This window comes from Chenopodium quinoa, unplaced genomic scaffold, assembly GCF_001683475.1.
Source record: "Chenopodium quinoa cultivar QQ74 unplaced genomic scaffold, ASM168347v1, whole genome shotgun sequence".
Taxonomy (NCBI): Eukaryota; Viridiplantae; Streptophyta; class Magnoliopsida; order Caryophyllales; family Amaranthaceae; genus Chenopodium; species Chenopodium quinoa.
In genome coordinates, this window is record NW_018742455.1 from 799,262 (window position 1) to 823,544 (window position 24,283).

The following is a 24,283-nucleotide window of genomic DNA, read 5'->3' on the forward strand; positions in this document are numbered from 1 at the left end:
GTTTTTGGATTGCTACTTTCATGTTTTACAAATTTTTTTGGATTACATTTGAGTCGACATGGGAGAATGACGATACGGTGAATATGGGCCTGAATTTGAGGGGTTTACGGGGGGAAATTTTCTGGGTTTTAACGGGGAAGGTTGCAGGTTAGAAATTGGTTGAGGTTGTTTGCTAATTCATTGTTGCAGAATTCAGATATTAATTAGTGATGAGTTCTTTTTATCAATGTTTATTTTGGAGAAGAAGAAGAAAGAAGCTCACAATGATGGAAGATCTTGAGTTTGGGGGAAATATAACTAAATTATCTTAAAATAGTTAAAAGTAATTAAGTTAATTAAACTCGTGGGCACCGTGTAGAAGTTTGGATTTAGAAGGGCACAACTTAGAAAACGCGATAACTTGAGGGTACTATGTAGAAAAACCCTATTTTTTTTAATCTAAAGCTTAGATAAAGAAAAATGTATATTTTCTGTGAATTATGATGTTAATAAGCAATATTCATTTTATCGTTTTTTGGCATACCGACATACCCTTAAAATTCAAAATTTTATAATATCACTTATAAATTAGGGCCCCGAATTAATAATTCGCCCTAGGCCACTAAAATCTCAGAAACGGGGCTGTATCGAGTAAGATGAACTACGGAGTAATTAGGACTATTGATGAAAAAGTCGAGTCTGATCCAATTTGAAAACAACTCGTATATATGTATATGTATGTATATGTGTATATATATATATGTTAATATGTATGTATATATGTATATTTACGTTCTTGTACATATATATACATGCCATATATTGATATATGTATGGAATTCCTATATGTATAAGACCATAATCATATTGTTGATAAGTATATTAGGTGACTCGTACTTCGTAGCTTTGTCCGCCCGATCGGGCGGACATTGCCCGGTCTGACCGGGCGGAAGAAGAAGAGGTGCCTGGCAAATTCGTTGAAGAAGCTGCTCTCGCGCCCGACCGGGCGAGCCTTCGCCCGACCGGGCGAGCCTTCGCCCGATCGGGCAGACCTTGCCCGGTCTGACCGGGCGGTGGGGGTTGGATACGTTGAAGCATTCGTATGGAGTTTTCTTCTCGCGCCCGATCGGGCAGACCTTGCCCGGTCTGACCGGGCGGAGAAGGAAAAATACGGAACGCGGATTTTGCGGTTTTAGGTTATCTTATTTTATTATCTTTTTGCCCAAGTATCTTTTAATTAGGGATTAATATAAAACCTCCCTAATATCAGTATTAGGGTTAAGAGAGATAGAGTGAGAGCCGTTCTTGAGAAATACAAGAATCATCTTTGTAATCTTTGCAGTTTATAGTGAAATCATTCGATCTCGGTGCCCGTGGACGTAGCTATCACATCGATAGTGAACCACGTAAATTCTTGGTGTTGTTCTTATTGTTTGCATTGAATTTCTTTATTGTTTTCTTGTTTGTTTTCGACCTTTGCTTCCGCTGTCGCACAACAATTGGTATCAAGAGCTCAGGTTCAATCCTTGGAGAGTTTCTTGAAGATAACAATGGCAGGAGATTCAACAATAAGAATTGAGAAGTTTACCGGGAAAAATAGTTTCGGGCTATGGCAAATTAAGATGAAGGCTCTGTTAAAACAACAGCAGATATGGCGTCCGTTGGCTCCAAAGAGTACTACTTCGGAGTCAGGAGACGGACCGACTGACTCGCAGTTAGAAGTTATGGAAGAGAAGGCACACTCTACCATATTACTTAGTCTTGATGATCAAATCATCACGGAGGTTGCTGATTAGGAAACGGCGGCTGGATTGTGGCTGAAGCTGGAGTCATTGTATATGACTAAGTCGTTGACCAACAAATTATTACTGAAACAGCGGTTGTTTAGCCTCCGGATGCAGTCAGGTACTTCCTTACGGGAACATCTAGAAAAACTTAACTCTATTTTGCTTGATTTACGTAATTTAGATGTTAAAATTGATGATGAGGATGCTGCGTTGATTTTACTTGTATCTCTACCGTCTAGCTTTGAGAATTTTGTAGAGTCTTTTGTTGTTGGTAAGGATTCTATAACCTTAGAAGAAGTGAAGGCAGCACTTCATACTAGGGAACTCAGAATGAAAGCTACGAGTGATAATGGGGATAATGGTAGTGGGTTGTTTGTTAAGTCCGGAAAGTCTAAAAAGAATAAGGGGTTTAACAAGGGGAACAATGCTGGGTCGGGTGCTGGAAACGGCAAGGATGGATCTAGTAAAACTACTACTAAAACATGTTATTACTGTAAAGAACCGGGTCACTTTAGGAATAATTGTCCGGTGAGGAAAAACAAGTCCCAGGCTGCTGTAGTTGAAGAGAAACCGAATGAGAGCTATAATTCAGAGGAAGATTTAGCATTAGTCAGTTCTGCTAGGTCTGATGATTTATCTGATAACTGGGTTCTAGATTCGGGGTGTTCGTTCCATATGTGTCCACGTCGAGATTGGTTTGATACATATGAACCTCGCAATGGGGGTATGGTTATAGTCGGTAACAATGCTCCATGTAAGGTCACAGGTATTGGTTCCATGAGGTTGAGGACTGTTGATGGGCGGAGGTTAACTTTGACTAATGTACGGCATGTTCCTGCTTTAGGAAAGAATCTGATTTCATTGGGTACCCTGGATGACTTGGGGTACAATGGTGTGTTTTCAGATGGGGAGTTGTGTATTTTCAGAGGTTCTGAGTTGGTACTTAAGGGTATCAAAAGGAACACCCTCTATGTTTTTGAGGGTGTTACACTGCCTAGTTCTGCGGTTTGCGCATCTGTATCTCACCAGGAGATGACTAAGATTTGGCACATGAGGCTTGGTCATATGGGGGAGAAGGGGATGCAGCTATTGTCCAAGAGGGGTCTTCTATCCGGGGTCAAGGTTGCCAACCTTGAATTTTGTGAGCCTTGTGTGTTTGGTAAGAAACACAGGTCAAAGTTCAGCAAGGGTGCTCACATTACTGATGCAGTGCTCGATTACATCCATTCAGATTGCTGGGGTCCATCTAGAGTTGAAGGTATGGGAGGTTACCACTATTTTGTGTCATTTGTTGATGACAAGTCCCGATACACATGGCTTAGGTTGCTTAAGTCAAAGGATGAGGCCTTCAAAGTTTTCAAGCAATGGAAAGCTTTGGTGGAAAATCGACAAGGAAGGAAGATCAAGAAGCTACGAACGGACAATGGGCTAGAGTTTTGCAAAGACGAGTTTAATCAGTTCTGTGCAGATGAGGGTATAGGTCGGCATCATACTGTCAGGAAGACACCACAGCAGAACGGTGTAGCAGAACGGGTTAATCAGACACTGCTAGAGAGAGTTCGATGCATGCTCTCTAATGCAGGGCTTGGGAGGAGGTACTGGAGTGAAGCTGTGTTAACAGCTTGTTATGTCATTAATAGGGGTCCTCATTCTGGAATTGATTCCAAAATTCCGTTTGAGATCTGGAGTGGTAAGTTGCCTAATTTTTCGAATTTGAAGATTTTTGGTTGTGTTGCTTATTATCATGTTATTGAGGGTAAGCTGGATCCACGAGCCAAGAAGGGGTGTTTTGTTGGGTACGGGGATGGTGTGAAGGGGTTTAGAATTTTTTCACCTTCGGAGGGTCGGGTCATTCTTAGTAGGGATGTTACTTTCGATGAAAACACCATGTATTCAATTAAAAATGCAGAGATTTCAGATTTGAGAAGGGAAGGAGACAATTTATTACAGACAGATGGGGTACTTGAGGTACATCAGTCTACCATTGCTGATTTACCTCGGGTACAATATATTGATGATGATGCTGATGTTCCAGTGCCGGGTACTCCTGAACCTGAGATTACTCCTACTCATTCTAACTCTGGGGATGAGGTGGAGCAATCTAATCAGGGGTCATCTAGTCAACCTGACACCATTCTTGAGATGCCTAAACGAGTTATCAAGAAGCCTGTTAGATTGATTGAAGAGATGGAGGGAAGAAATTGCTGTGTTGATGCGATGACAGGTTATGCATTGAGTGTAGCTGATGATGTAGAGTCATTTGAACCTGCCACATATAAACAAGCAATTAGTTGTAGTGAGTCTGCGCAATGTCTTGCCGCAATGGGTGAAGAGATGCAGTCTCTTTACAAGAACAGAGTGTGGGAACTGGTAAAGGTACCGGAAGGGAGGAAGCTTGTGGGTTGTAAATGGATTTACAAGAAGAAAGAAGGGTTGTCGGAAACTGAGCAAATACGTTTTAAGGCTAGGCTAGTTGCTAAGGGGTTCAGTCAGGTAGAAGGGGTTGACTTTGTTGAGATATTCTCACCTGTGGTTCGACATACTTCTATCCGTGTGTTATTGTCAATTGTAGCACATTTTGATCTTGAGCTGGAGCAGTTGGATGTTAAAACGGCCTTCCTTCATGGCGATTTGGAGGAGGAGATTCTGATGAAGCAGCCCGAAGGATTCGAAGCTCCTGGAAAGGAACACTATGCCTGCAGATTGCTAAAGTCATTGTATGGACTTAAGCAATCCCCCCGACAGTGGTACAAAAGATTAAAGGAGATGCTTAACTCGGAGTTTGACATGAAAGACTTGGGTGCAGCTAGGAAGATTTTGGGTATGGAGATCTACAGGGATCGGGCTAGAGGTAAGCTTTTCTTGACTCAGAAAAGCTACATTGAAAAGATTCTGTCTCGTTTTGGGATGGAAAAATCGAAGCCTATAAGTACGCCAACTACTGTTAGTTGTAAGTTGTCTTTGTCTATGTCACCTCAATCAGAGGAGGAGTTGTCTTATATGTCTAGAGTTCCATATGCAAACGCGGTTGGTTGTTTGATGTATGCTATGGTCTGTACTAGGCCGGATATTGCGCATGCTGTTAGTGTTGTAAGAAGGTTTATGGCTCGACCTGGGAGGGAACACTGGCAAGGGGTGAAAAGGATTTTTCGCTACCTGAGAGGGACAGCTGATATTGGTCTTGTGTACGGGAATGGTAAGGAATGCTTGGTCACTGGGTACAGTGATTCTGATTATGCAGCTGATGTGGATACCAGGAGGTCTGTGACTGGTTATGTGTTCACTTTGGGTGGTTCTGTGGTTAGTTGGAAGTCTACATTGCAGTCATCAGTTACGTTGTCAACTACTGAAGCTGAGTATATGGCTTTAACTTCTGCAGCTAAGGAGTCTATTTGGCTCAAAGGCCTAGTAGGTGAACTGGGTATTGCACAGGATTTTGCTACAGTGTATTGTGATAGTCTAAGTGCGATTTGCTTAGCTAAAGATCAAGTACACCATGATCGGACGAAGCACATTGATGTCAGGTATCATTTCTTGCGTACTGACAAGAGGATTAAGGTGAAGAAGATTGGGACTGCTGACAACCCGGCTGATTTCTTCACTAAGCCTGTTCCGTTTAGCAAGTTTAAACATTGCTTAGACTTGCTAAATATTGATTACTACGTGATGTAGTAGGCCCTGAGGGGCGAAGTTGGGGAGCTCCTGGTGTAGGTGTGTTGGCATTAAGGTGGAGCTTGCCCGGGGCTTGTGATGCAGGTGGAGCATTATGAGTTGTTATACTTGGAGACGAGTATGTGATGGGTCTTGGTTGAAGACTTATCGGGATGTATGGCTTATGCATGAGTCCTGCATCGGGTTTGGCTTGAGATGTTTTTTCACTATGTCTTGATGGGGTCGTTTGCTGACTACGAGTTCTCGTCAAGGTGGAGATTGTTGATAAGTATATTAGGTGACTCGTACTTCGTAGCTTTGTCCGCCCGATCGGGCGGACATTGCCCGGTCTGACCGGGCGGAAGAAGAAGAGGTGCCTGGCAAATTCGTTGAAGAAGCTGCTCTCGCGCCCGACCGGGCGAGCCTTCGCCCGACCGGGCGAGCCTTCGCCCGATCGGGCAGACCTTGCCCGGTCTGACCGGGCGGTGGGGGTTGGATACGTTGAAGCATTCGTATGGAGTTTTCTTCTCGCGCCCGATCGGGCAGACCTTGCCCGGTCTGACCGGGCGGAGAAGGAAAAATACGGAACGCGGATTTTGCAGTTTTAGGTTATCTTATTTTATTATCTTTTTGCCCAAGTATCTTTTAATTAGGGATTAATATAAAACCTCCCTAATATCAGTATTAGGGTTAAGAGAGATAGAGTGAGAGCCGTTCTTGAGAAATACAAGAATCATCTTTGTAATCTTTGCAGTTTATAGTGAAATCATTCGATCTCGGTGCCCGTGGACGTAGCTATCACATCGATAGTGAACCACGTAAATTCTTGGTGTTGTTCTTATTGTTTGCATTGAATTTCTTTATTGTTTTCTTGTTTGTTTTCGACCTTTGCTTCCGCTGTCGCACAACACATATAATACAACATTTTTTAGGTCTATTATCTTTATTATTAGTGTTATTATGTTATGTTAATTAAGCCAATTAGTGGTATAGTAGTTAAAACTAAAGTTAGTATTTCTGTTTAACTTATTCGCAATTTCACACTTGTATTGTTGAATACATTACATTATTTACATGTTTGCAATGAAATTGTAGGAAAGAAAATGAAGTGTCAATGATTGGAGAAAGATGGCTACTTCCCAAATCACTGCAATAAGTTATAAAAAAAGTGGAAAATGCAACAAGTACAAAGCACACAAAGAAGTTGGAGTTGGTGTTAGCGATTTACTTCATTATTCTGGGACTAGAGATATATTTTAAGCTACTAGAAACATTTGTGAAAAGGTCAAGGCTGGGGTGATTGAACCCAAGGTCATCGACGAGGCCTTGTTGGATCAAGAGCTATGGACTCATGGCGCGCCTCACCCTGACCTTCGTCTTATACGAACTAGTGATCGCCTCCGTGTTAGTGATTATTTGATGTGGCAGCTAGCCCAAACCGAGCTGTATTTCTCCCAAGTTTTCGCACCCGAATTTGAAGAAATTGAGTTCCAAGGACGTTTGGAAATTGACCAAATTAAATCTTTAACTTTTCACTTTAAAATATTATATAAATTGAAAACGAGGAATGTCAATTGATAAAGTCTTAGGAATGGTACTCAATATACGAGTAATTTAATCAAACCGAATTTTGTTTACATCCATCTCTTTGTGGCTTTCTGTGGCATTGTGAGGTTGTGGTTACATCACACTTTTGTGGCTTTCATTTAGCATTGTTGTGAAGTGTGGTTCATTTAAAATAGCATTGTGAAGTTGTGGTTCATGTGTAATAGCATTAGCATTGTGAAGTTGCAATTTATTTGTAATCATTTTGTATTTTTTTTTTTTTTGGAAAAACGTTCATTTGGTAATAGTCTCTCAACAGCAAAAGTAAATAAAGAAAAATAAAACAGAAAAAGAGCGAAAATGACTCATACTTTAATAATTAAATTTGTCATTCTAGAAAGAGTAATGCTTCCTTTTTTTAGTATTAATATTGAAGAATAGACCTCCCAAGTATTGGTTGAAAAAGAGAGAGTTAATCACTTTATAAGGCTAAGGGGCTAATCCTCCTACTGCCATATGGTTTTGGGATTGAACCTTCTTTGGACTTGTAAAGTGGACTCTCTCTCTCTCTTGGTTTGCGGGTGCGGCCCACGCCAACGTTAACAATTAAGATATAAATTTATCGACAATACACGAGTAAATCGGTGTAATAAATGTTTATTTATTGTCTTTATTCATTTTTAGGTTCTTATATATGCGTCTCTAAGGACTACATATATCTTTTTTCTTTTAAAAACTACCCTATAAAATTCATCAGTAGAGGACATGCGCGAATTAGCTATTAAATTTTCCCAACAAAGCACTTCGACTCAAACCCTAAACCTGTTTGATGTATATGTGCAAATAATTAAAAACTTAATTACAGAGTACTAACCCAAATCACAATTTAGACCCAATCTGATACAAATTCTTAAATGGACTTGGTTCACACTAATTTATTGTGGACCACTAACATTAAAGAAAGTATGGTTGTTTTATTAATAAAAAAAAGTCATTATAACTAAAAAAAAAGTCACTATATTGAAATAAAAATTATTTTGGTAATATATAGGCCTAAGTGGTTATTTTTGTAATGAAATATTTTATATATTGATTAATATGAATAATAAAGGCCACTATGTTAAAATTAGGGTAATAGCGTCGTATTTCAAGTTCACAATATTATTAAACGTTGTAGTAGTTTTAATAAAGGTTACTAGGTTAAAAATAAGGTTACTATGTTAAAAATAATGGTCAATATGTTCAATATAAAGTCAGTTGCGTGTGTATAGACCTCGGGTCCACAATAATATTATTGTGGACCAGGTCCACGCAAGTCTTTTTGCCAATCTGAACCTTTTTTTTTTTTTTTGACAAGACAATGTGAACAAATTTATATAGAGAAGTGTATAAAAACTTAAGCTTGGCAAAAATATATTTACTTAATATTCAAGCAAAATATATTTACTAAATATTCAATTTTTATTTTAATTAAGAAAAATATATTCCATATGTTTTTTTTTTTTTTTTTTTTTTCTCTAGTAACAATCTCCATGTAAAAATTTTGTGATTTCCAAAACCAGCAAAATATCACATAATACCATTGAGCCTTTTTTTTTTTGGTAAACTGGATTGGTTTATATCTTTTTTTTTTGTTCCAGTGCCGTTTAAAAAAAACTAAGAGTATATAATATAAAAAGAAATAAATATTTTTCCCTCAAAAAAAATGTTGGTTATAGTAATACAAGTGAGGTGCAGGATACTTATCCTACACTCGACCACACTAGCACATAACAGATTTGTTATTGTAACAGAATTAGTTATACATTCTTGCTGAGTCTGCATCATTTATGACAGCTAATAGGTAGTTAGTTGCTGAGTTATAAATATCTCCTCTCTGTATTATTTCAATTATTTTTCAGAAATAATAAACACACAAATTCTTTCATTCGTTTCTCTCTCTAGTTTTTCCTCTCTCTTGTGCTCAGATTAACATGGTATCAGAGCCTTTCTTTGGTGATTTTTCCACGATTTTTAGCTCGATGATTTTGTTGATATTCTCTTCATCTTCTTGTTGCTATTTTTCGAATGGTGCGAGATTTTTCAGCTGTTTTCTAGAGTTTTTCCTTCGAATTTTGGTATGAATTCGTTTGCCATTTTTCTTGGTCTGGAAGTTGGTTATACATCTGAAGGAATTACACTGTGCCAACATAAGTTTACTAAGGAGCTCTTACAGTTGGCAGGTATCACAACAAATTTTAAACCTGATGTTACACCTCTCCCAATGCACCTCAAGTTGAATGATTCTCATGGTGCTTTGTTCAAGGATCCCGAGCTTTATAGGTGTCTAGTAGGCAAGTTGAATTTCTTGTCTCACACTAGACCTGACATTTCTTACACTGTCCAAACTCTGAGCCAGTTTATGCAATCTCCAAGGGATCCACACTATCAAGCTTTACTGCATACTCTTATATACATTCACTAGTAGAAAATAAGTGATGGGAAGCCCCAAATGGCAACAGTTTTAAAAATCCGCTTGCCATTTACCCAATTTTTTTTAAAAAATCTTCTAATATTGATTGGCAAGCGGTTTTGGCGCGAACCGCTTGCCATTATATATAATGACAAGCGGTTTAGGGTTGAACCACTAGCTTGCCATTAATTATATTGGCAAGCGGTTCAACCCCAAACCGCTTACCATTTAAAAAAAGAAAAAAGCAGGATCACAAACCCTAAGCCCATTAAATCACCATCTCACGACCTCTCTCTCCTCTTTCCCCTTTCGCCCCTATTCTTAGTTCTCTCTCTCTCCACTCTCCCCTCCATTGTCACGCCATCTTCTCTTTCTTCTCATCTCTCCTTTCTCCATCTCCTTCTCTTTCTCTCTCATCTCTTTCTTTCCTTTCTCACGACAAGACCCTCATTAGTGCTTGTGGGTTTTTGAGCCAATTGCGGTGGTAGTCCGTTGGGTTTTTGAGCTAAATTCCGGTGGTAGTCCGATGGGTTTTTTAGCCAATTCGAGCCATGGGTTTTCGAGCCAATTCGTGTAGGTTTAAATGGTGGTAGTCCGGTGGTGTTGCGTGTGAGTTTTTATGGTCGAATTTGACCCATAAAACTCAAATTTAAAGCCAATTTTGATTTTTTTGGTGGTATTAAGGTATTTCCTTTTTATCTTTTATTTTGTTTTTTCAGTTATTTTTTTTTTTTAAATTTATTGTGATGGGTGGTTGAATTGGTTTGTTTCAGGTCGATTTGTTGCTGGTGGGGGTCGTGGTGGGTGGTGGTGTTGGCCGGTGTTCTGGTGTTGGTAGGGGTCGTTGTGGGTAAATGGGTGGTGGTGGGTGCTGTTGTTGGCCGGTTTTCTGGTGTTGGTGGGGGTCGTGGTGGGTGGTGGTGTTGGCCGGTGTTCTGGTATTAGTGGGGGTCGTGGTGGGCCGGTGGTGTTGGTGGTCGTGGTTGGTGGTACGAAGCAACATGAGCTTTTTTTTTATTTTATTTTAATAGAGCTGATTTTATTATTTGTATTAGGTGTATTAATTTTATTACTTGTATTATTTTTTTTGATGTAAATGTAATATTACAACAAATAATGTAAATATTAATGTTTTTACATATGTTTGGTTTGTGTATCAATTTAACTTACAAGTGAAATCAGCAACCGAAACAACAGAACTTGAAAAATTAATCAAATAAAGCATTAGACGCAACAACGTTCTATTATCTCATCTATAACATTTCCTCGTCTTTCCTAAAGAAATTCTTGTTCTCTAAGCTAAATCGTGCACTCTTGCCACTCTTATTGACCTCCATCTCTTTCATCCTTTTAATGCTACAAAGTTCTATTATCTCATCTATAACATTTCCTTTCACTTCTTCCTCCGAAAAAGGGCAACCCACAAACTCCGCCAACCTTTTCAAATGATCTCGTCGTTCCTTCTTTAGGCCTTCATACTCCATAAGTAAAAACTTTTCCGGATTTTGTTTGCTCTCCTTCCAGTACCCCAACACATGATCTTCATACGGCCCCCATGGGGAGACACCCGAGCAAAACATATGTACGTATTTCTCCATCATTTCTATATCGGGTTTAATTCCCTTACATGCCTCCATCTCTTGGAAAAAATGCCATATCGAAACAAAAGTGTCTAAGGGATTTCGATAAACACAAATAATTTGACATTTTGAAGTCTTGATTGAATCTGGCAATGAGTAATACGGCATGTGGGTAGCAAAGAGTCGGGGTGAAGGTATTTTAGACAAGTCTGGTTGTTTTCCGTTGATTTTTTGGTAGAGTTATCTCGAATTGTTTGACGAGCTCATGAGGATTTTTGGTGTGAAATGGGTGTTGAGTAAAATTTTTCTTACGATTTACAATGGCAAAAATGAGGGATTTAAGCCATGTTGTACCGGTTATGGGATAGCTCGCTAAGATGATATCAGTATCATGAGCTCGAAAGTGGGTTTTGAATGAGATTATACTCTCAAAAACAAAGCTTAAGCACCATAAACCTTGATAAAGATACATTGGCCAAACAAACCATGTTTCTTTTGGGAGGGATAATTGGAGCTCTTTGATTTCATCTTTCAAATTTTCTTGAGATTTTGTGTTTGTGGGCTCTATAGCTTCCATCAAAACAAATGATAAGTCATAAGTATATTAACAATATAATGGTGTAAACGCTGTATTATATATAGTCCTAATTCCTCCTCTCTTTGTCCTTATTCTCTTGCTCCGTTATAATTTTGTGAATCATATCTTGCCGAATTTGATAATATAATTTATCATTTGTGATCCAAGACCACAGTGTAAATATTTAATCGCTAGAGCACTTAACTCAAGTTTCTGATAGTCTTCTTTATCATAATCAGAAATAAGTTTAGGAACTACCTCGTTTTTGTCATTGGTTGCGGTTACCTGAAAATCACCAGATTCAATGACACGTCATACCTGGTAATTTTAAGCCTTGATGAAAATTTCCATTCTATTTTTCCAGTAGGTATAAAACTTACCATTAAACATGGGTGGACGTAGGGTAAAATACCCTTCTTCAAGTTTCTCCTTGTAATTCATCTCTCCTCAGGAACTTACTCAACAAATTTATCTGCTTGCACGTGAGAACCGTGCTCTGATACCAATTGTTAGTTGAGACGAACACTACAAGAGGACGGTTGTATGTGAGTTCCTATTGCTACTTTTTGCGAAAAATAAATAAATTGTAAAGGAACTTGCAATGCACACAGATTTTTAGGAGGAAACCTACTAGGACCCAACTGAAAGTAAAACCTCGACCCTTTCTAAGGGATTTCCAAAACCAAGTTACTTCACTATAATAGGGAAATCCCAAATTACATCCTATTTTACACAGACCTTTACTCATAAGTTCCACACTGAACTTGTTACACAGTAAAACCCTATCCTACCCAATCTAAGTCCCAAACTTAGATTCACTCGTACTCCCAAAGTACTCTCTCAGCCTATCACTAGAAGCTTACATGTTGTATGCAAAATATAAATCACACACTCACCCAAGAACCCAACCAGTACAAAATATATGACCCTTGTATATGATATGCAAACTATGCACGAAACCCGAAACTAATATGACAAGATTATAGGCTTGGCAAACTTACACAGTTAAAGCACGAATGATTTCTTCAAGCATAAACTCACAAAAACTATGAAATGAGATCTCTACTATTTATACAAGTCAAGCTTGTGTAGCAAGTAGGGTTTTCAAAAGATAATTATGTTAAATTTACTAAATCTCAAAACACGGTTTTAAGTAAATCACTTTTTAAAGAAAATCTTTTCTGGAAATAAGATAAAGAAAGACTATCAAAAAGAATAATATCTTTTTGATATTCTGATTTTAAGAAATAATCATTTAAAAAATCTTTTCCTAAAATCTATCTTTTTATCTTTTCCGTTTTATTAAATTTGCAAATTCTAATAGGTTTCATGCATATCCTACTTAACATATTTAACAACATGTCTAGAAGATAAAATATTAACTAAATTAAGTTGCTGCGCCATTTTATTCTGTACTCGAAGATTGTTTGGGCTTCACGCAAACCAGGACCAAGTTTCTAATGTCTTCAAGTTCCTATAAGGGAAAGTTCCTGTTAGGGAACTTAGATTGTTCTTGTTAGAGAACTAAGTTCCTGTTAGGGAACTCTATTTTTATCTTGTTTAACCTTCTTAAAGTATTCTCTTCATGTTCTTCTTAGTTAAGGTTACTCTTCCACCACTAAGGTTCACTTCACCTGTTCTTAGTCAAACACTTAGAGAAATCTTTAGTCGAGTTTGCTTGAGTTTAAGTCTATCATCATCAAAACCTGTAAGCTTTAACAACTATCACCATGGGCTAGATAAAAATTATATGAATTCGGTACAACTTTACAAGGACTAGTAAATTGTTAGAGTATTGACTTAATGGAGGATTTTGTAATGGAGGATTTTGACGAAAATAATCAGTTGGTGGAGTTTGGAAAATTTTTAATCCAAATATTTAGCTACTAAGAATTATAGGTAATAAAAGATTATTATAAATAAAAGACAATTAAAAGATTACAAAATATTTCATTGAATAAATTAGTTTGATATTTATAGATTTTAGTTAAAATGTATTAAGTGAATAGTGTATAAAGTCTAAACGTTTCACTTTCAAAATATACCGAGGGAGGATTAATTAATTAATTTATAAGCTTGGATAGATTTATACAATTCTCTTTTTTTGAAGACTGGTAAAAAAAAACAATTTACAATACATAATAAATGTAGTTGTGTTGTCAAAAATAAAAATTAACACTAAAAAAATATCATAGATTTGATTACGAACTCAGTCTTTACATAAGTGTCTCCAAAATTAAAAGCTCCCAAAGTCTGATGTTAGCTCGAGTGAATAAGCTATTTGTTGAAGACATACACAAATGAGTAAAAAAATACGATGTAATAAATAAGTTAATTTTGATTTATATTGTATTGCTTATTATAACACAAAATGTTTTACGCAGTATAAGATATGTGATATACATCAATTATTGACATAAATATTGGGTATGTAATAATTGATAATTTTTTTTTTTTTTTTTTTTTGGTGTTTAGAGAGCCACAAGGGTGGGGTGAGAATCGATCCCAGAATCTCCTGAAATCGGAAGGGAAGCTCTAACTACTTGAGCTATCCCTCACTCTCTCAATAATTGATAAAAAGTAATACTACTGTAATAAACATAAAATCTTGCGTGGACCTGGTCCAAAATAATATTATTGTAGACCTAAGTTTTATACACACGTAACTGATATTATATTCAACAAAGTGACTCTTAATTTTAATATAGTAAATCTTATTTTTAATATAGTAAACTTTTTAATTTAATGTTATTATGAACCTAAAGTACGACATTATGTTAAATAGTGACCTAATTTTAACATAGTGAAATTCATTATTCATATTGACCATTATAATAAAATTTTCATTAAAAAAATTAACCTCTTATAGTTTTTAATGTCACATTAACTTTTATTTCAACATAACAACCTTTATTTTAATACAGTGACCTTTTTTTTTATTAACAAAACAATCATATTGTCTCTAATGTTGGTGGTGCACATTAAATTAGTGTGTGTGCACCAGATCCATTTAGGAATTTGTATATTAATACAATCACATAAGTATTTTCTTACGCAAATATTTCTACAAGGACTTTAATACTTTCAAGTTTCAACCAATCACATAAGGAGTATTTTTTATGCAAAAATATTCATATATAAGAACTTAAATATTCTTTAGCTTATGTGATTGTATTCATACAATAAGTTACTCGTTTTTTTAAAACAATAAAAAAAAATTATTAGAGGACTTTAATACTAATACAATTATATAAGGAGTTTTTGCCTTAAAAAAAAATTACGTAAGGAGGTTTTTCCATGCAAAATATTCATATGTGGACAAAAAAGCTATTCACTTTTCGAAATGGAAAAGTAATAAAACTATGATAAAACTATTAGAGATGTAATATATCTCTATTTTGAAAAATATGATATCACATACGGTTAGGGGTGAGCAAAAAATCAGGGTACCCTGAATCGGAACCGGAACCTGTTAAGAACCGCAGGTTCCGGAATCAGAACCTGTACATGAGGTTCCGGTTCCGGGTAGCAAACTAGAGAACCTGTTGTAATAGGTTCCGGTTCAGGTTCTCAATTTTTTGAAACCGGAACCTGTAGGGTACCCTGTACCTGATAAAAGTATCACTTAATTTCAAATTATACACTAATTCTTACTCAATTTTTAAATAATAAATATCAAAATTACAATTATAAAAATATATATATTAAATTTGTTAAACAACTACTATTAGTTTGTCTTATTTGCAAGTTGTAAACATTATAAATTAGTGACCAACCAGTTTTTTATTAAAATTTCCGCGAAAAAGCTAGTGAGTATATTATAATACAGGGTACCCTGAATTGGAATCGGAACCTACAATAAATTTCCAGGAACCTGTTCAACAGGTTCCGGTTCTCATTTTTAGGAACCTGTTGCAACAGGTTCCGGTTCCGGTTCCTGGAATTTTTACAGGGTACCCTGTTATGCTCACCCCTACATACGGTCGATACAGAGTATTATTATTTAAGATATCAAGAAATATAAGAAGTATATAATATCTCCAATAGAAATTTCAACATCATATATACAATTTTTTTGAAAAAAATATCTCAAGTACGTACACTAAAATGGGAACAATATATATTTATTGACCAAGGATTTAAATAAAACACACACACATTAAGCAAACTAATTTTTTTAATTTTTAGTTTTTTATTATTTTTTTTTTTTGAGAAAATGTTAGAGGAAACTAATTTATTATTTTAATAAAGTGCAAATATAAAAATATTTCACTTGTCCAATTACCAAAAAATTTATGTCCAATCTTATAGTGCAATATTAAAAGAATAAGTAGTTGTATTACTTGTAAGAGAAAAAGAGGTAACAAATAAATCCAAGGGTTTTTATTGACCTAACTACAACAAAAATGCAGATATCTGTAAACATTTTATGTGGCTAGCCACAAAATGACAAACTGGTATTGTCCATGCATATGACAAATTGGTATTGTTATACAATGTTTCAACACAAATATACTTGTATATTGCATTATTACATCAACATTTTCCACGAGTGGGAAAATCCCATCTTAAGGACATTGAGCCCACAATTTGTATTTTTTATAGTCTTGCACACCCTCCAAACATTGCCATAATTCCACTTGAGCCAGGAGGATGAAAGATCCTTCACAAGGGATGGGACTGGCATCAACTCTGTGAAGAGTCGCACTGACATAAAGGGATTACTAATCATCCCTCCATCTCCTCACTCCTCAATTATTTACATTTATGATAAAGACTAGGCATTATTGGTTTTCATTTCATCTTCCAAATTTTCTTCAACTTGTGTTTTTGTCGGATCTATAGCTTCCATCGAAATAAATCACAAGTCACAAGTATATTAACAATGGTGTAAACGTTGTATTATATATAGTCCTAATTCCTCCTCTCTTTGTCCTTATTCTCTTGCTCCATTATAATTTTGTGAATCATATCTTGCCGAATTTGATAATATAATTTATCATTTGTGATCTTTCGAATTAAGTTTCTTTCAACTTCTACTTTTAAAACATCACATCTTTATAAAAATTTTGTGACTTTTACCACAAAAAAAAAAAAAAAAATAAATAAATAAAAATAACGAATTACCACCAAAACTTCTCAAAATATTATTTTTCCACCAAAAAGATTATAAAATTGTTTTTCGACACTTGTCGTCAAGAAAACCGTCAAGAAAACATGGTCTTTAGTGGTTTGAGGTAATTACGGCCTTGTTGTTCCGATTTGAAAAAATTATCGTAATGTCTCGTTTGAAATGTTTCACGCAAATTGATGATGTATCTTTTATTAAGCAAAACAAGAAATTTACCATATTTTTTTCCAATATTGTTCTCAAATTGGATCCAAAGGAACAAAAGGACCCCAAACACATTAAAGAGCATGTCTTAAGCACAAAAATCAAAGAATTTTTTGAATTCCGTTAGATTTAGGATTTTTTTTTCTTTTCCCACAATAAAACAAAATTGTTTTTTGCCACCAAAACTTCTAAAATTTTTATTTTACAAAATTTTAAAATTTTTTATTCACCAACTATCGTCAAGAAAATCGTGAAATCTAACGGTTTAAAAACAAAAACTTTCAATTTTTGTGCGCAAAACATGTTCTTCATAGGTTCATGGGAGGGGGGGCAATTTTTCCCTTTGGATCCTAATGGAGGTTATAATTGACAAAAAATGATCGAAACTGTCTCATTTTGCATAAAATCGAGGTACTTTTTAGGAAAAACGAGTCATTTACGATTATTTTTGTCAATTCTGACTTTAAACTGGGTTTATAGGGTCATACTTTTACCATGTGCTTAGCTTGGCACAAAAATCGAAGAATTTAAAAAAATTTATGAGGTTCATCGGTATTTTTTAGATGGCAGGTGGTAAAAAAAAAAATTTAAATTTTTTAGATGGTGAGATAAAAGTTTAGAAGTTTTGGTGGTAATTTTTTTTTTTTGTGGTAAAAGTAAAAAAAAAAAAAAAACTTTAGATTTAATGATTTTCTTACGGAATGTTGTGAAAAAATATTTTTAGAATTTTTTTGGTGGTAAATAAAACTTTGAGAAGTTTTGGTGGTTAAAAAATTTTGTATCTTTTTTTTTGTGGTGAAAGTCAATAACTTTTTTTATATTTTTTTGCATAAATAAAGTTAAAGAAATATACTTTTTTTGCTTTCTTCAACTATAACAATTCTCAATTTTAATAACACACTTGTCAATACTTAATTTCAACTATCATTTTTTAAAATACTTATACGTAAAATTATAAAAATCAATATTATTAATTAATTATATACCGAGATGAACCTAACAAAAATCCAGACCTTATTTTTCCTCAACTATGAATTATCAAATCTAGTCAAAGTGCAGTATATCATTAGTGTATGAATTATTAAATCTAGTCAAAGTGTTATGAAAGACACGTATTAAAAATCGTAAAAAAATCAAATAGAACAGATAAATGGGTATAGATAGAGTAACTCATATACGAGTAGTTATAACATTACTTTTATTTTGTTAATTGTTTAAGTTGTCCTTTTTTTTTTAATTATTTTTTACCAAAAAGGGAAAATTAGAAACCTTTAACTATTAATATATAAAAGGCACTATTAATGTTGGTACGTACATAGAAATAATGATTGTATATTTGTTGAGGATCAAACATGATTAGTTCTTCTATCTTCCTCCAACCCCTCCCTCCTAGAGTCCAAGTGATGGATTTCAATTCGATCCTCATCCCCCCGTGATAAAAGGGACCCGGGTTCCCTCACATGTTGTTGTTAAAAGAAAGAAATTATTGTATATTTGTTTGCCCTTTGTCCACTAAAAAACAAAAGTTGTGTTAGTATATAAGCAAATTAAACGGAAAAACTTATCTTAATGTTGTGTAGACCAATTGACAATTGCCACGTCGTGCTAAACCACTGACCTAAAAGACGATTCTGCGCTACCCCGGTGCAGTAGACATCAAGCGGCCGCCCTCCAGGATAAGCACGGCGCCGAAATTTGTGTGCACTCGCAAACCCGACTGGAACCAGAATACTTGCCCAAAAACCGAAGGGATAAATTTAAAGAGGGTAAAAGATAGTCGATTTTTGTGTGTCTTATGGAAGCAAGGAAACATGAATATATATATGTGTTTTAAGAGGTTGGAGCATAGCTTATAAAGCATAGGAATAAAGGGTAAAACCATCAGCCATTAAAGGCATAAATGCCATACTTAATCAACATTAACTAGCCATTAAAAGAGCTAATAAATGGGTAATTCAAGGGAGCATAATTACCGGCTATTAAGAGTAATATCAACATCCACACACAATTAATTATGTGACTTTCCTTGTTTAACATCAAGAACTTCCAACAATCCCCCACAGGTTCGAAGATGTGAAAAGAAAGAAAGAAAATTGGTGTTGGGCAAAACAAAACAATTGCATAAGTGTCAATGTCTCGCGACTTGAATTAACACATAGTGGACATCAAGCTTTGATCCCTCACCTACCAAGTGACCTTCGTCTTGAGCTTAATAGGGAGTTAGGAACCCGTCACTTTGAGCCACACAATTGAACATGTATAATATTATGAAATTCCGCGAATAAAGGTGACGCATTATACTGGCCATACGTCCAGCCTGGATGCTCATAGGTGCTCTAGAATATAAGCCCACGAAATACTCATAGGAAGCGGCCACACTTCCATACCTAAGTAGGTGAACTCCATCAAGTGTGAGCTACAGCACACCTCCAAAAATATGGATATGGGTTCATTAAGAGCCTTATGCTCAACCTCCTTCTCATTTGTAGCTAAGCACAAATAAAATAAAATAAAAATTGTGCTTCCGAATTAATACATAATGTTCCCCTTTGAACTCATGGTGAGTAGGAGTTCACTATTTCACAATTCATACAACGGGTTTTAGCCCCATCTTTTCCGATGTTTCCAAAACTAGTTTTATACACAGGCCTTTATTAGTTAACGGATCTGTAACATTCCTTTTAGACTTTTATGTAGTCTAGTGATATCACCCCATTCGACAAAATTATCTTTGACATCAACTATTATAGGCATGTTTCAATCAAAAGTAACCACAACTTGCAAATCATAACAAATTCTCCTACAATGGGATATTTGCAAGCACATTTGCTCATAAGAGCCATATACTCTTGACCATCTTGCCTCATAATCGACTTGTCAATTTAAGAGAAATAAATTAGATTATTCCAAAACAAACATAGCAAAACAAGGTTGCTTTAATTTGCACAATTTCCCAAACATAGCTCCACCACTTAGTGGTGCAGACATAACCGCTTGAGTTTGAACTCTTCGTCAAACTCCAAGAACTCATGGAAACTTGCAATGGTGCAAACTCTAATCTTGTGTACTTTTCAAATACATATGCAACCTCCTCAAAACAATCTAATGATCATTGCTCGAGTTAAGAGTATACCTGCTTAATCTACTTACATAGTAAACAATGTTAGATTAAGCATAGTTCCAGAGAAACATAAAACTACCAAATGGACACAAATTGCTCCCATATAATCCATAAATTCAAAAAATTTATCTGATAGCAATGACTCATCCAAATCACAAGTTTAGCCTTATGGAGTTCATTCCAACAAAATCCTTAGGAAATAAATCAAGCATTACAATCCCAAGAAAAAGATTGTCAAATCCTACACATAGTTAGACATAACCTAACTCATATTCAATAACTTCTTCCACGGAATCATTCACTCATGATATTCCACTGATTTAAAGTAGATATTCTAAAGACATAGTGATATCAAAACAAACTTGTAAGGCAAACACCATCAAAAACTGTCTTTAGAACAATTAATCACTTTCGGGCTTCACATTAAACAATAGAAAAATCTAACATTAATGTGAATATCTAATCACTTGAAACATAGTGCTAACACACATATATGCCAAAGACAAATAATCCATATAAAGGATCAATCAGACTCAGAATAAAAATTACTCCAAGACTCGCCTACAAAGTCATGAACTAAATGCAATTACTAAGCAGAAACCGAGTCAAGACTTTAAGTCCAACACTAATTCTTAATTACTTCCCCCACATTGGACAACAAAGTCCGATTCAAAACCCTTACCAATGCACCCACATTCTCGATGAATGAAATATTTGGACATGAAAACTCCCTCCAAAATTCATATGGGATCTTTAACATAAATTTCTTATTGAGAAATCGCATAAGTTTATAAATACCTGAACATAAGGTCCAAATCCCAAAAATAAAGCATAGTCAAATACATGATTGAGAAAAAACTCATAACTATGTCATAGGACTTGGGTGTAATAACATATATGTTTCGGGTATTTTTTGGATTTCCTTGGATACTGGTTACGCTCTCCTGGCAACGAGAAGGTCCGACCTGCAAAACAACGAATATTCCGGTTGTCGGAATATTCGCCTCCGACGATAAACGGAAAAGGCTAGAGAGAGAAAGTAGAGAGAAGTTGGAGCTATTAATGCTCTTTTTGTTGTAATGTCTTAATCCACCCCACCCATCATAAATGATTGGGGTATTTATAGGGGTGGGAATCGTGCCCCATTCTAGGGTTTGTACCCTAGAATTGCGTGACGTGATTGGCTAGGCAATTAGTGAATGCCACGCGCTACTTTGGGGGCGCCGCTTTGCGGCTTTCAATGATATCTCTCGCGATTTGGGCCCTGACGTTATTAGGCCTCTTTTGCATGCTGATTTCAGGGGAACACATGCCCTAAACACGTGGCATCTTCTTGTGACGACACGTGTCACCCTCTAACTGGGCCACGTGTCGCTACGAGATTGGCCTGAACCTTTGAGAGCTCTTGAGCTGGACGCGTGGCATCTTCCCATAGTGACACGTGTCACCCTATAAACTGGGTCACGTGTCACTACGGGACTGGTCCACGTATACAGGGTATTTTTACCCTCAACATTTGCCCCTCAGAGGGGGTGACTCGTACGCTTACAAGCCGACTCCTCTGACCTCAAATAGCCTTGGGGCGTACGAGTGCATTAGGGTTTTGATAGGCGGCTTTTGTCTGCTTGAAAATTTAGAGCGAACGCCTATCTTTATGAATGGCGCGGACAACGGTAGGCCGTCTCGTTTTTGGAATTGCGGCCGTCTTGCTGTTGCGGAGGGAGCTTTAGCTCCGTTTTCTTATCCGTTTATTTTCGGACGTGCCGTTTATTAGGTCGTCTTCTTTTCCGCCTATTCTAACGGCGTTGTCCCTTAACCCTTCAAATTCTAGATTACATTTTCGAGTTATAACCGTTAACTTCTTTAGGCGGGAAAGATGAAGTTACCATCCTACCCCCATAAATTTTGTCTATATATACAAAGGTTTTGGCCTCATTTTCACACTTTGAAACTTTCATTTTCTAGAGAGAAGTTAGAGCTTTTAGAGAGAGAAAGTGCCTTTTCCTTTGAATCTTCAAGAGCTCCACCGTGCCTTTGAGTTTTCCGGGCCATTCCTTGAGTTTTCCGGTCAACCTTCAAGACTTTTTCAAGTTTTCTACATGTACAGATGTAGGGCGCCTATTTTCTTTTCCTTTTCTTGCATTTTAATTTCTTTTACTCTTCATTTTAAAATCTGGCTCAACACTCGGCTTCGTCCGTTTCTCCTCATGAGGCCGGCCGTTCGCCTGGGACTGAGGAGTCTAGAGTGGAAGGAGACGAGTTGTCTCCTTCATGGAGTGGGTCCATTTCTAGTGTGTACCAACTCTCTTCCACCCATTCTTCTCTGTCCCTGCAGTCGAACATGGCAAGGACGATGCAGACGTACGATCGTCATGCGGCCAGAAATCCAGACGGTAGTCTGGTGAACCCTAGGCCTTCTTATGACCCTAACAATACTAATTTATAGACCCCTTCTTCTACTCCTACGACCGCTTCCACGGGCACTCACTGCTCGGTCGTGGAAGTAACTTCTTCTTTTGAGGAGGGCCAAAGAACTCAGGGCGCTTCTGCTGCAGGGGGAACGTCCGGGCAAACTCCGGGGTTAATGTTCCCCTAATATGCCAACTCGGTCATGGATGGGGCCGAGTTTCTACTCTGTGAAGGACCTCCTTCCTCTTCTCGGGCGGACGCTGATCCGTCCGTCCCCATTCCCTCAGAACTCTATCTCCGATATGGCAGGTCGGACATGCCAAGGACTGGGGTCTCAATTAATGAACCGTCCGACCTGCCCCCTCGTAGAGCTCCTCCTTCTGGAAGTCACGCGGCCGATGCCAAAGACAAAGGAAAAAGACCCCTAATTCATGAAGACATTACCTTTTCCAGGGGCGGCCGTAGCTCTAGGAGCCGCAGCTCAACGGAGGCAGCCGATCTGGACAGAATGCTGTCTTCTGAGTTTAGGAGTGCTCCTCAACAAGAGGAGGGGAAGGTCGCGAAAGCAGCCGAGGGCGAGGCGGCGGCTGAGGAAGACGTCGCCAACATTGATAACTTTAAGGATCCGTACGCCTGTACGGTGGGTAGCACGGCCTTGGGCTACCTAAATGACAATTTTGAGGAGTACAAGGCATTCCTCCATCTTAGGGAGGGATTTGAAATTCACCCCCAAGGAAGTCACATGCGGTGGCTGCTTGGGAGGAAGAGAGGTCGTGGCAAAGGTCCTTTAGTGTTTACAGGGCGGCTCTAGACGTCGGACTGCGCTTCCCTCTCCACCCCTTCGTCCGCACCATTCTGGACGAATACGACATTGCTCTCTTCCAGCTGGTTGAACATTTTTGGGTATTTGGTGACGTGCATTTGTAAAGGCTTCAAGCCGGACTTTGCAGTTTTCTGTGAGATGCACTCACTGACCAAGTTGGACGTCGAAACAGACGGCTGGCTTATTCTGAGTACCAGTAGGGACTACATGATGGTGGTTGACCGCGTCTCCAAATGGCATGACTGGAAGCACCGATTTTACCGCATCAAGACCAAAGATGTTAAATTCAACCTGCGGATGAATCAGTTTAATGCTGAACCAATTCAGCTTGGACGCGGGGACCTCAAGCCTGATAAGCCACCCGTCCACCCCAGCCAAGAGCACCAACAAGAATACTTCAAAGTCAAGAGGGTGAAGAGGAACCGACAAAACTGAGCGCGTTCTAAGCAACTGGGTCCCCTTATCCAGTTGGCTACGGGATCCCACGTTCATGTCCGCCTATGGCCTGTACTAGAACTTGCCCCAAGGTGGACGCATGGACGTATATTTTTACACATACCTAGGTTATTTGAAATTGAAGGGTTTTCTAACACTTCTTCCTTTTCTTTTTCAGCTGAGGCGTACAAGATGCTGGACTCAGAGCAGAAAGGGGATGTGAATATGTCGGAGATTGACTTGGCCCGCTACAAGGCTCGTCGGAAGCTGTATGAGCAATCTAAAGAAGTAAGTATATCCACCTCCATTTCTTCTTTTCGTTCGTGTTGGGATGCTTGGAAGGTCCTCCCTTCTGGGTTCCCACGGACGTATTCCTGCGTCCTTGTAGGCAATACGAAAGAGATCTTCTTCCTAACTAGACACGACCAATCAATTGTATTATCTTGTTCTCTTTTCGCTAACTTTTGCCTCTTCAGCTGTCAACTCCGACCCGTAGGTCCAAACGGAAGCAGTCGTCCCCTGCCTCCAAGACGGACAAGGACGGTAGGGCGTCCAAGCAAAGGAAGACGGTCGCATCCAAGACCACTTC

At 37.4% G+C, this 24,283-nt stretch overlaps 1 pseudogene; it reads right to left on the reverse strand.

The window, feature by feature from the left end:
* Nucleotides 1–9,556: 9,556 nt before the first annotated feature.
* Nucleotides 9,557–11,591, reverse strand: LOC110717139 (annotated as a pseudogene).
* Between the last annotated feature and the right edge of the window lie 12,692 nt (nt 11,592–24,283).